This window comes from Vicugna pacos, chromosome 15 (assembly GCF_048564905.1).
Source record: "Vicugna pacos chromosome 15, VicPac4, whole genome shotgun sequence".
Taxonomy (NCBI): Eukaryota; Metazoa; Chordata; class Mammalia; order Artiodactyla; family Camelidae; genus Vicugna; species Vicugna pacos.
In genome coordinates this window covers 20,420,570-20,433,557 of record NC_133001.1, presented here as the reverse complement: position 1 = coordinate 20,433,557, position 12,988 = coordinate 20,420,570, and the positions used below count along the sequence as shown (strand labels likewise).

At 37.5% G+C, this 12,988-nt stretch overlaps 1 long non-coding RNA gene across 2 annotated transcripts in view; it reads left to right on the top strand.

Moving 5' to 3' along the window:
* LOC140685688 (uncharacterized) overlaps positions 1 to 12,496 on the top strand; it is a 261,132-nt gene extending 248,636 nt beyond the window's left edge. For both annotated transcript variants that reach the window (XR_012059009.1, XR_012059010.1), the window contains 2 exons: positions 6,008 to 6,127; positions 11,134 to 12,496. This is a non-coding gene — a long non-coding RNA (uncharacterized lncRNA). The remainder of the gene's footprint in view (positions 1 to 6,007; positions 6,128 to 11,133) is intronic.
* The last annotated feature ends 492 nt before the right edge of the window (positions 12,497 to 12,988 follow it).

Here is a 12,988-nt window from a genome sequence, read left to right as displayed (position 1 = left end):
GTTTTAAGGAGTTCTCCTTAAATGTACTACAGTAAATTAGCAATACTAGAGATGTAAAAAATATCAATTTCTAGTAAAAATGTTCCAAGTTTTATAATTTCTCTGTGTTGCTGAATTATTGAGTTCCCACGATGTGCTAAGCACTATCCCAAGCTTTGAGAAAATGGCAATCAACAGAACACACAAAATTCCTTTGTCATAGGGCTTTTGTTTTAGTTGGGGAGGGGTTGTTTGTGGAGGAGACTAACCGAAACCAAGTAAAATATAAAGTATGTCGGATGTTGATGAAAGCTACAAAGGAAAAATGCAGCAGGGTCTGGGGACAGGATATGTGGGGGTGGGGAGGGGTTCCAATTTAAAATAGGATGATTAGGAAGGCCTCAAGAAAAGCTCAAAGGAAATACATCTCTATGTACTTCTTCAAAATCTACAAAATAAAAAATTAGTAAACATCCAAACTATCAATAATTATTGGTGAGTACACACACACACACACACACACACACAACCCAGCATTTACTTTTAAAGTTAGCTCTCAACTTTATTCACGTAGACAATGAAATAAATCTGATTTTATGTTTTTGTGGAAGAATATGGAATTTAGCTATCACTAATTCCGGCTTTTTTGTTTGCAGACCTCCCACTGTTTAGCTCAGTGATAAAATTCCACAATAAATTTTGACTTGAAAGATTTCAGGATATCATGAAAATGGGAATGATGAATGAAGGCTATGAGATGAGGCAAATATTTGGCAAATCCTGTAAAGCACTTAGAACAAGCTTTATTAAGTGTGGTGGAATCAGATGATCATTACTGTTTTTTATTTTTATCTGGAGTCAAACATAATTAAAATAAAACATTTTCTATGGGTTTCCAAATTAGCCTAACAATTTATTGGTCTCCAAAGGTCCTTCTAGATGGTAATCTTGGCGTGGAGTTCTGCAAGAGGACTCTCTAGATCTGGAAAGGAGTTGGAAAATAATTTGTTTAAAAACAAAACAAGAACATCCCAAGAAACACCGTGTGAGAAAGTTTTGTGACATGCTGAGAATTCAGTTGAAAGGTGCTATCAGTGATTCTATGGCAAGCTTAGCACTAAAATGCCCAGTTTGTCACGGTTTAGAGCTGCAAAAATCAAGGAGGAAATGTTGTAGCTGCCCTCTTGTGGCCAAATTGGAGGCTTTGCCTCTCTGTCTCAGTACTTGCAGGAAAAAAATTATTCCACCCCACGTTCCCAGAACACCCCCTCCCCCTGCCAGCTATAAATGAATAATGTAAAAGTAATAAAACATTTCAAGTTTTCAGACGGGGCTCTAAAGATGCCCGCCCTGCCCCGCCACCTACCCACACCCACACCCATACAGCAGGACCCTGCAGGTCAGTCAATACATGCTTTTCAGTTCAGCAAAACTCTTAGCAATTGGAAGATTGTATTAAAATTGTGGCCCCTTCCATCACACCCCAACGGAAGCCACATGAGATTTCTAAGAGAATTTTAAAGATGCTATCTTCAAGTCTATAAATACTTTTTTGAGGGGTTGGGGGAAGTGGTGGGAATTAACAGCAGAGGCTGATAGAGGAAATAACAAGTAGGGCTTTGGTACTTCTCAGCTGGATAATCAAGCTAAACCACTTAACCTGAGAGCTGAAGTTTCTGTTTCTTCGTATGTAAAATCAGAGAGTTGAAAAGCAGTATCCCTTTTAGCTCTAAAACTATAAATAAATGAGTTGATGGACAGGCAAACTGCTTTTTGGTCTCTGGGATTTCTTTCCTTTCTGGTTATGTGGCTTTATGATTAGTGAACTAAAGAGCCATTAGGGGATTTGTGTGATGAAACTTTTGGAAATTACAGGGCGATAGGGAGATTTGTAGAACTGCCTCATTCTTACAAGTACTGAATTTATTAAGTGTCTGCTATGTGCTGTGCATTATTCCAGGTATAAGTAATGCAATAGTAATAGGGAAAAGGAGATCCTTGTCTTCACGGTGCTTATAATTTGAAAAAATTTAAATTCAACCATTCTTATGTGGCTTTACACAGTTTGCTTTGATGTTCTTATGTTTCTGAAAATAATCTGAAGGCGGAACTTACTTCAAATATTGAATGTCTCCAGAGGTCTTCTCAGTGGGATGGGCTTGAAGCTGAGGAAAACTCCTAGTAAACTTGGGCAAGAAATGGGTCTGAAATCAAAACTGCAGGGTCAAGGGAGTGTGCATTTTGGTGAAGATTCTAGTAGAAGAGGTGCCTGGCTTTGCTTGGGTCATCCTGAAAACTGTCCTTCCATGGGCCTTTTTTTTTTTTTTAACATAAAAGGAAATCCTAATAGATCCTATATCTTTTTGGATACTACCTTATTTGTGCTCTGTTTCATATCATGTTTTAGTATGGTTAGTTCAAAAAGAAAGACTATATTTTAAATGATTTATAATTTTATTTAAATTTTTTATTTTATCAGGCTAAGATTGTTTTCCTTGTTTTGTTTTCCCCTCAAGTCCTTATGCATGCTCTGACATCTAAAGTGGAGAAAAGAATCATAAATTTTGAAGTATTTATTGTTTTGGTTGTGAGAAATCTTAGCTATACATTACTAAAATGAAACTTGACTTGTTAGTTATATGGATATACAAATGTGTGTAATGATCAGGTTAAAGGATATTGATAAAAATGACTATTCCAGATTACAAGAAGTTCTGGGAGGACCTCTTGATGACAGATTTTTTTTTTCTGTTGCCCTGGTATTTTCGGAATACCTTACACATCATCTACTATATGTGTCTTTGTTGTAAGTTAGAGTTTGGTTAGATAGAACATTTGAACTCTATTCAACTTGGCAGTGCAAAGAGTCTGGAGTCCAATGATTTGTCTTTAGGGCGGTGTTTGGGGAATAACAAAATATTTCAGAATCGTTAAGGGTATTACAAGAGGGAATTTGGGAGTGGTTGAAATGCTTTGTGTACTTCTAAGAAGGCAGGATGGGAGAGATTAGAGGAGGAAAATGGTTTTAAAAATTTCACTTAGTGATTTGTAAATATAGTAAGCATTACTGCAGGTTCATGATAAAATTAAATGACCATAAACTATTAAAAAGATGAGGATTTTTCTGATCTCAGTTTAATAAAACTGAAAAGGTAAAACAAACAAACAAAATTTGCATGTTACAAAGGCAGGGTCATTGGTAAGTAGTATTAGGTCCCCGTCCTTACCAAAGATATATCTGTTGTGAAGACTTTTAGATACAGGTTGTGTGATATCGTTTTGGTACAAATAGTGATACCTTAGATTACTGCTTTGAACATTATTTTCAGGTAGATAAACTCTGAGTAAGGTAGTGTGAAGTCTTAGATAGAACACAGACTGGGTTCAGAGTGTGTGGGTCAGTTGGCTGTGTGGTCTTGAATAACAGTTTAGCCTCAGTTTCTTTACTCGTAAATTGAGTTAATTCCTCTTCTCGAACAGGCTTATCCAGAGAAGCCTCCATGCTTTCCCCTCCCTACAAATTCCAAGTTTCTGGAAGAGTTTTGCTATATATTTCTCTGTTCTCCAAGAATATGCCAATCAGCAAGGCCTAAAGAGCTAAAAGAAGAAAAAAAATGGTTTAGATGGTATTATTTGGGTTAAGCAGTGCATGAAAATTTAAACTACCTCTTCTAGCTATGCCAAAGAAGGTTGTATTTAATATTAAAGGCAAGTGGGTCTTAGCCCCGTGACCTATAAGGAAATATGCATTTTTGGTTTTGTGTTTAGGTGTGGGGATATGGAGAAGAAGAGCAGGGTTTACAATTCCTGCATATATGGCTCAATGGCTTATCTAAACATAAGCACGTGGTTGTGATTTGAACCTAGTTGTTGATTGCTTTTAACTTAGACCTCTTTACTACATGCATTTGTTCTTTCATGTCATTCAAATATTCCAACGATTGGGTGTACATTACTGAATATAGCTCTTTTGTCTTTACGGACAAGACTATGTTTAGAGCATTGCCTAGTTCTGGATCACAAACGCAAATGCATGTGCAGGGCAGAAGTGAAGCAGGGCCCACCTAATGTAACTGTGAGCACTGGTGGCTGTGGTGAATTGGAGACCATTTGCTTAGCCCAGAGAGTAGCCGCTAGGCAGCAGCTTGCTTCCATACAGGTGTGGGCTGTATACTGCCAGATCTTCAAGCAGTTTTTTTGAGAGAAGTCAGAAATACAGGCTTTCATATGAACACTCCTGATTTTTAAAACACCATACAAACCAAACAGAGCTCATTATCTGAGGACTGCCAGTTTGAATACTCTGATTGCAGCTGAGGTTAGTGCCTCTTTCTTGATTTGCCTCTTAATAGAATAATGAACAAGAGCTAGATAACCTGGGGACAAATCACAGCCTCACCACATACTAGCTGTGTGATCTTGGCAAATTACTTGGCATCTCTGTGGCTTAGTTTCCTCATCTATGAAATGGTGATAATAATAGTACTTATCTCATAGGGTTTGGGAAAAGAATCAAAAGAGTTAAAATATATAAAGTGCTTTTAATAGTGTTTGGGACGTAGTAGGTGCTACTGAAGTGTTTAATATTATTAGAGCCTCTTTTGTGTCCTTTCACCCCTTTTCCTTATGAGGCCTGGGAAGAGAGGAGGGAAAACAGAAGCAAACCTTTATTGAGCACTTCAGTGTACCAGGAATTATAGCGGATGCCTTGTTTGACATTTCTCATTTAATCCTCAGGTAGACTCTTGAACAGGTTTTATTCCCATTTTACAGTAGAACTGATACCCTATGAAATTCAGTAACTTGTCCAAGGCAGAGTTAGGATTTGGACTTAAGAGGATCTGATTCCAAAATCCATTGTACTACCAGAAAGTTTTTCATCCTCAACTCAGGAGATTTATTGTGAATTTGATGCCTGACAGAATCTCTTTCATAAAGGAATTTAAGGGAATTGCCTCCTAAATGAATTAACTTGGGTCCAATTAATTAGTGACAGTTTTGTTACCCATAAACCTACTACCCACCCCCTGCTTCGCCCCCCAAGGCAAGCATGAGCTCCTTGAAGGTAGGGACTGGGTCTCTGTTCCATCTAAAGCTCCCAGCTATTCAATGATTTCAAATGCTTATAAAGGAATGAAAGAGGGACTCAAAATAGGAGGCTGTCAATCTACACAGTTTTCGGGAGTCAGACATGACATGTGACAGATCTAGCTAGGCCAGTATAGGCCCTCAATTACTGCACTAAAAGTCCCAAAATATTATTAAACCTTTGCCTCCTTTCCTAATAGTGTTCTTTAGGGTGTGAATGAATAGAACCATATTGGATGGGAGGAATGGAGGTGTGTGTCAAAGGAAGGAAGAAGGAAGGGTAAAAAAGAATGAGTGGGAAGTCTGTCTGTAGAGGTAAAGAGAGTAGGAGGTAAGAAAGGCAAATTCATTGAGTAAACATCCTGTCAGCTGCACAAAATGATTTTAGCTCAGATGAACTTCCCAAATTAGGACAGAATCAAAAATTACACACAACAATTTCTTTGGAAAGCCTTTTCCACCTCAACATGCTGTTTTCTGCTGAAAAAAGCTTTTGTTTTTGATAGGTGGAATAGAACAGTGTAAGAAGTTTACTTAAAAGAATATCTGCTATTATAAATCACACGAAGTCTTTCCCAGTTAGGGCTAAAGACAGTACATCAACAACCCTGAAACAGAAAATTGTGAAAATCTTTTTGCTGGCTGGTGATATGTTTTTTGCAGATTTTAATGCCTCTTCTATATGAGAAGTTTGAATGTCCACAGATCTTGCTATCCCTGCCTTATTGACTCAAATGTGTTAGGAATTAGTGAAATTATCAAAACCATGAACTGAATGACTAATAGGTCTGTTTTCAAGAGTCAAGTGGAAAACAAACAGGCAAATAGAAGTACACTTCCCACTCTGTCCCTTCGTCACTTTGATCCCTATCTCCCACTAGATGGAAGTATTGTCGGTCCAGCACATCATCACTTTGCCTCTCTCCTTTATTCTGTCCAGATGGAGTGCCAAGGCCAAGGTCAGGCGGGCTCACAGATTGACCTTTGGAATTAGTCCGATGCAGAGCAACACTGAACCCATCCATTCAGAGCCAAAGGTTCATGTCTGAAGCAATGTCCAGTAAGTACTTTTTAAGAGGCTTAATCCAGAGTCCAGTACTTCCTGACTTTAGGAGCTCTGGCAAGTTACTTAACCTTTCTGAGTCTGAATTTCCTCATTTGTGAAATGGGAATAATCCTAGAACTCACCTCACATGTTTGTGATGATTAAATGAGTTTTACCACATGTGAAATGCTTAGAGCAGCGTCTAGCACATGTTTATCAATATTATTAATATTAATAAATGGTTTTAGGGGTGATATTGATTGCAAGAGCAGGTGATGATATATGCATTGGAAATACCTTTTTTTTTTTGAAGTTCTTTGACTTTGCAAATGATCTAAAAAGTCCTTGGTGTGAGATCAAGCACCTTCATTCACCTCTCTAAATTAGCCATTTCTATTATGGGCAGACTTCTATCCTTTTCTGTAAATTGTCCATACTTCCAAAATGGGATGTGATATGGTCTTGTTCCTTGAAGGGAAAAATGATGCAACTATATAGCAACTATATGTAGATAAAGCAGTGATTGATTAGACAAACTAAACATAATTTTAAAAAATAAATCAAAGAGGAATGGAATTCGCTTTTTATGAGAACTGCTTCATTCCATACTAGATTATTTCTCATTTTCACTAAATGAGATACAAAATTGTCAGATCTAAATAACAATTTCACAAAGCTTGGTTTTCTAGGTCATACCACAGGTGTTTTCTGATCAGTGAAAAGTACCATTGTCAATTCCCAGGGCCTGTCCTTTGGACACTTCTCTGTATGACATTATTGTAGGTAGGAGAACTGATCAATGTATAGTGGCCAAGCAGAATTCAGAATCATGCTCTATAATCACACTTCATTTAAAGTATATTCCATCCCCAACACCTTCCCTTGGTAAAATTGGGATGGGGCAGTACGATTCAGCAAAAGGCCACAGGCTTTGCTACCATGTTTGAATCTTGGATGTATCGTTTATTATTGAATTTTGAATGTATTAACTATTCCAATAAATTCATGAAACAAACAAATAGTTCTTAAACTTTAGCATGGATCAGAATCATCTAAAGGCAGGTTAAACATGGATTGTGTACACCACCCCCAGAGTTTCTAATTAGGTAGTTCTGCTGCTTGGCCCAAGAATTTGCATTGCTAACAAGTTCCTAAGTAAAGATAGTGATACTGCTAGTCTGAGGACCTTCCTTTAAAACAACTAGGATACATTAGATGCAGTAAACTAGGTTCAAGCCGGTACCAGATTTGGGCAGAGTTTCCACATCTGCAAAATGGGAAGAATATTGACTTGGAAAGTTTTCTATGAAGATTAGAGATATTGTATACATGCACCTAGCCCTTACTGGGCAGTCAAAAAATAGATTTTTTTTTTAAAAGTAGATATTATTCCCTAGCGTCAAAGCCCTGGATTCCAGTTCAAGCTCTGGTGATTGCTGACTGAATGATCCGTTGTAAACTCCATAACCTCTCAAAACATCATTTATTTGTAAAGTGGATGCTCTTGTCTGAACTGTGGTCCCCCAAATTCACATATTGAAGCCCTACCCACCTACCCCCCACCCCACCCCACCCAGTGCATGGTATTTGGAGATGAGGCTTTGGGAGGCAATTAGGTTTTGATGAGGTCATGAGGGTGGAGGTGTCACGATGGGATTAGTCTCCTTACTAGAAGAGACCAGAGAGCTTGCTTCTGCTCTCCTTCTCCACCATGTGAGGACACAGCTAGAATCTGGCCCCTGAAAGCCAGGAAGAGAGCCCTCACCAAGAACCTAATTGGCTGGCCCCTTGATCTCATTCTTTGCAAGAGCTGTGAGAAATAAATTCCTGTTGTTTAAGCCACCCACCCTACATATTTTGTTATGACAACCTGAGCTAATACAATGGAGTCAATCCCTACCTTATAAATTAGGGATATGATATGTTGTGTGTACAGCACTTGGAATACTGCTGGCTACCTGTAGTAGGAGGCAGCTAATGAGTTTTAGCATTATTATTTAATGATACAGTCATCACTGTGCCCTTTCTTCCAATTCCATTGTAGGATTTCTTACTTTAACCTTGCTAAGAACCTCCCACCCCCAAATCTGATGGTAAGCTGACTGCAGGGCATGTAGATGAGACAATAAGTAGTGAGGGCTAATTCACATCATTGCCTTCAACTTTATTGCTACAGATTAATTTTTGTCCCAGTATCTCATCTTTGGACTAGCACGTATTTATATAAGAACAAAATTGCTATCAACCCTCTTTCTGGGCTCAGCTTGTCCAAGAGAGTAAGCCATCTTGTGTGGCTCATTTTCTGGTAACGTTCGTTTTTTTTAGAACACACTGGTCAGTTGTCTCCTGGGTGGTATCTTGCACATGTGTTTTCCATTAAAGTAGCAACTGAAGAGTGGCAACTGTGAATCTTTTCTGGCTGGTGCTCATGTTCCCTTTTCTTCTGTAATTAGCCTTTGGGTGGAAGTTTTTGGAGGGAGGGGGAAGCTTATTTATGAATTGAAAATTGGACTTGATGCATGTGACACTGGGTTAAGTTGCTCAAACTTAGCTGTGATAAAAACTTTCCCTGGTTCTTTTTCTCTCATTAAAATTTTCTCATTTATAAGTATATTCCTTAGGCTTTACATTTCTACAGTTGTCAAGCATCTGATTTTGTTTTAAAAGTCATGTTAAGGACTCAATTAAGCTTTAAAAGTGAAAAAAAAAATAACGTCAAATGCTTCTGATTATTTTAAAGACAGTACTTTATCATGGTGAATAGTATTATTGGAATCACCTAAACATAAGTGAACAAGCTATCAGGGTCCACTTTTAATGGTTTTTATTATTTTACTTATGAAAAAAATGATATACAGCCACTCTGGGAAAAGTTTGGCAGTTTCTTATAAAGTTAAACACAGATGTACCATGTGACCCATTCCTAGATATTTACCCAAGAGAAATGAAAATTTATGTTCACAACAAAACTTGTACACAAATGTTTATAGCAGCTTTATTCATAATTGCCACAAACTGGAAATAACTCAAGTATCCTTCAGTGGGTGAGTGAACAAACAAACTGACACATTCATATTATGGAATACTACTCAGCAATGAAAATGAACTATTAAGACAGGCAACAGTTTGGATGAATCACAAAGGCATTTTGCTGAGTGAAAAGTTACATGACAAAGGTTGTATTCTTCACATTCTGGAAAAGATAAAACCATAGTGATAGAGAACAGGCCAGTGGTTTGCCAATGGTTAAAGGTAGGTGGGGATTATAAAGAAGTAGCACCAGAGAATTTGGGAGGGGTGTGAGAATTGTTCTGTAACCTTGATTGCAGTGAAGGTTACATGACTATCCATGTAGTAAAAAGTCATAGAACTGTGCACCAAAAGAAGTCAATCTCACTGTGTTAGTTTAAAAAAAAGGATTAATGGGGAGGAAAAAAGACATTGTATCTCCTTCAGGAACATAAATGATTGTTTCAGTGTATTATGCAGTGAAATTTTAAAATGTGCGTTGAGTAGAATCTATTACAGAATTTCCATACAGGTAGGAAATATCAGGAAAATATTTATTTTTGGCTGTCTGCATAATGACGGGAAGGAGGATAGATGGGTTCGATTTTACCCATGGTTTCCATATACATCAACAACTAAAAATCACAGGAGAATATAATGAGTTAACAATACTCACAAATTGCTTTTTGAAGTCTCTAATCCTCGCCACTTATCAACTTTCTGATCTCTGTTGCATTTTCAAAAATGAATTGCATCTGGATTCTGAGTCTGAGATGCTTGAGATGGGAAGTAGTTGGGTCAAAAGTGGGAATTCACTTTATACGGCCCATCGGCTATTCATATCCTACCATCTGAAACTAATTTGTTGTGTGTAATTTATTCCATAAAGTTGCTGGAATAAACAATGCATGCACAGCTCCTTAGATGTGTATTCAGCAGGGACTTGCTTGCCTGTATGCGATTTCCAGCTCTCTCAGAGCTTTCAGAAGTACCATCCAGCATTCGAGATGTCATGTGGTTTCTTGGAGGGCCTGTTATTTATAAACTAGGGTACTTGTGTGTGGTTTGTTATCTGTGACTGATGCCATGGCCCCCGTTCCCAAATTGTTCTTAAGTCAAGATCAGTGAGTTAGTAATGGGGAACAAACATGCCCACTCTACGCCTCTGGTTCAAATAAACACAACAGGAATGGGAGTGTTTGGTCAAATGGATGAGAAGTTACAGCGTAGTGGTTTGTCACTTTCCTCCTAGGAAATGCAAGACACTTCAGATGGTGCATTTTCCATGGTGGCAGTTTGTTTGGGGATATGGCCTGACTTCAATTCTGTGTTGTGGTTGCTATAGCATTTCACAAAGCTCCTCAAACCTTTCCACTTCCCATCCTTAATGCCAGCTTGGCTGGATGGTGGCATGGTAAGAATAAGGCATGGCCCTTCTTAGAGATCTCACAAATTCCCTCACAGTCCTCACAGTGCAAGCAAGTTCTTCTCAGACTACACATTCCAAACTACATTTTGTCTCTTTTAAAGAAGGGCTATTCCAGAGTCCGTATGGGTCACTTCTAGTGCTCTTTCTCTCAAAAATCAATATTTTCATTTTGTCTCTGTAATTAAATCTGAGTACTAGGCTTAAAGATTTCCCTTCTGAATTCGTACACTATCATTAGCATTTTAAGATAAAGAGTACAAATCATTACAAAATATCTTAGAATGCTCTTGTCAGTTCTAGAAATACACGTTTGAGTTTCTCCTTATTGCAAAAGGACTCCTTCTCCAGGAATCTTCTAGCTTACACTTGAACTTTGGCACATGGTTCCTTCTTGCCTTATTTACTTGGAGGCCATCAATTCTTACGTTATTCAAAAGTATTTTTGGAGCATTTTCTATATATCAGGCACTGTTCTAGTTACTGAAGAAATAAGACAAAATCACAGGCTTCATGGAATTGGGGAAGAAAGAGAATAAAAAGGAAATAAAAATGATTTTAATACATCTCAAAAATGTTCTCCTAGGGCAGTCTACCCAAGCAATAGAAATAAAAGCAAGAATAAACAAATGGGACCTAATGAAACTTACAAGCTTCTGCACAGCAGAGGAAACCATAAGTAAAACACAATGACAACCTACGGAATGGGAGAAAATTTTTGCAAATGATGAAACTGACAAAGGCTTGATCTCCAGATTGTATAAACAACTCATACGACTTATAAGAAAAAAACAAACAACCCAATCCAAAAATAGGCAGAAGACCTAAACAAGCAATTCTCCAAGGAAAAAATACAAATGATCAATAGGCACATGAAAAAATGCTCAATATCACTAATTATCAGAGAAATGCAAATCAAAACTAAAATGAGGTATCACCTCACACCAGTCAGAATGGCCATCACTCAAAAGTCTACAAATGACAAATGCTGGAGAGGCTGTGGGAAAAAGGGAACCCTCCTACACTGCTGGTGGGAATGCAGTTTGGTGCAGCCACTGTGGAAAACAGTATGGAGATTCCTCAAAAGACTAGGAATAGACTTACCATATGACCCAGGAATCCTGCTCCTGGGCATATATCCAGAAGGAACCCTACTTCAGAATGACACCTGCACCCCAATGTTCATAGCAGCACTATTTACAATAGCCAAGTCATGGAAACAGACTAAATATCCATCAACAGATGACTGGATAAAGAAGATGTGGTATATTTATACAATGGAATATCACTCAGCCATAAAAACTGACAACATAACACTATTTGCAGCAACATGGATGCTCCTGGAGAATGTCATTCTAAGTGAAGTAAGCCAGAAAGAGAAAGAAAAATACCACATAAGATCACTCATCTGTGGAATCTAAAAAACAAACAAACAAACAAAGCATAAATAAAAAACAGAAATAGACTCATAGACATAGAATACAAACTTGTGGTTGCCAAGGGGGCGGAGGGTGGGAAGAGATAGCTGGGATTTCAAAATGTAGAATAGATAAACAAGACTATACTGTATAGCACAGGGAAATGTACACAAGATCTTACGGTAGCTCACAGAGAAAAAAGTGTGACAATGAATATATATATGTTCATGTATAACTGAAAAATTGTGCTCTACACTGAAATTTGACACAACATTGTAAAATGATTATAAATCAATAAAAAATGTTTAAAAAAAGAAGCTGTGGTATATTTATACAATGGAATACTATTCAGCCATAAAAATGGCAATATAACACCATTTGCAGCAACATGGATGTCCCTGGAGAATGTCATCCTAAGTGAAGTAAGCCAGAAGGAGAAAGAAAAATATCATATGAGATCGCTCATGTGTGGAATCTAAATAAATAAATAAATAAATAAATAAATAAATAAATAAATAAATAAATACAAAACAGAAACAGACTCATAGACATAGAACACAAACTTGTGGTTGCCAAGGGCGGGGGGTGGGAAGGGATAGACTGGGAGTTCAAAATTTGTAGATACTGACAGGCATATGTAGAATAGATAAACAAGATTATACTGTATAGCACAGGGAAATATATACAAGATCTTGTGGTAGCTCACAGCGAAAAAAAATGTGCCAATGAATATATGTATGTTCATGTATAACTGAAAAATTGTGTTCTACACTGGAATTTGACACAACATTGTAAAATCACTATAACTCAATAAAAAATGTTAAAAAATGATTTTAGAACATGTGAAATGCTAAGAAGGAAATAAAACATGAATAAGAGACAGTGAGTGTAGGAGTGGAGAGAATGCATGATTTTAGACAATAGGTTGTTATAGAGACCTCTTGAGGACCTCAAAGACCTCTTTGAGAAGGTCACATTTGAGCTGAGTCATAAATAAGCCAGCCATGTAAAGATTGAGGAAAG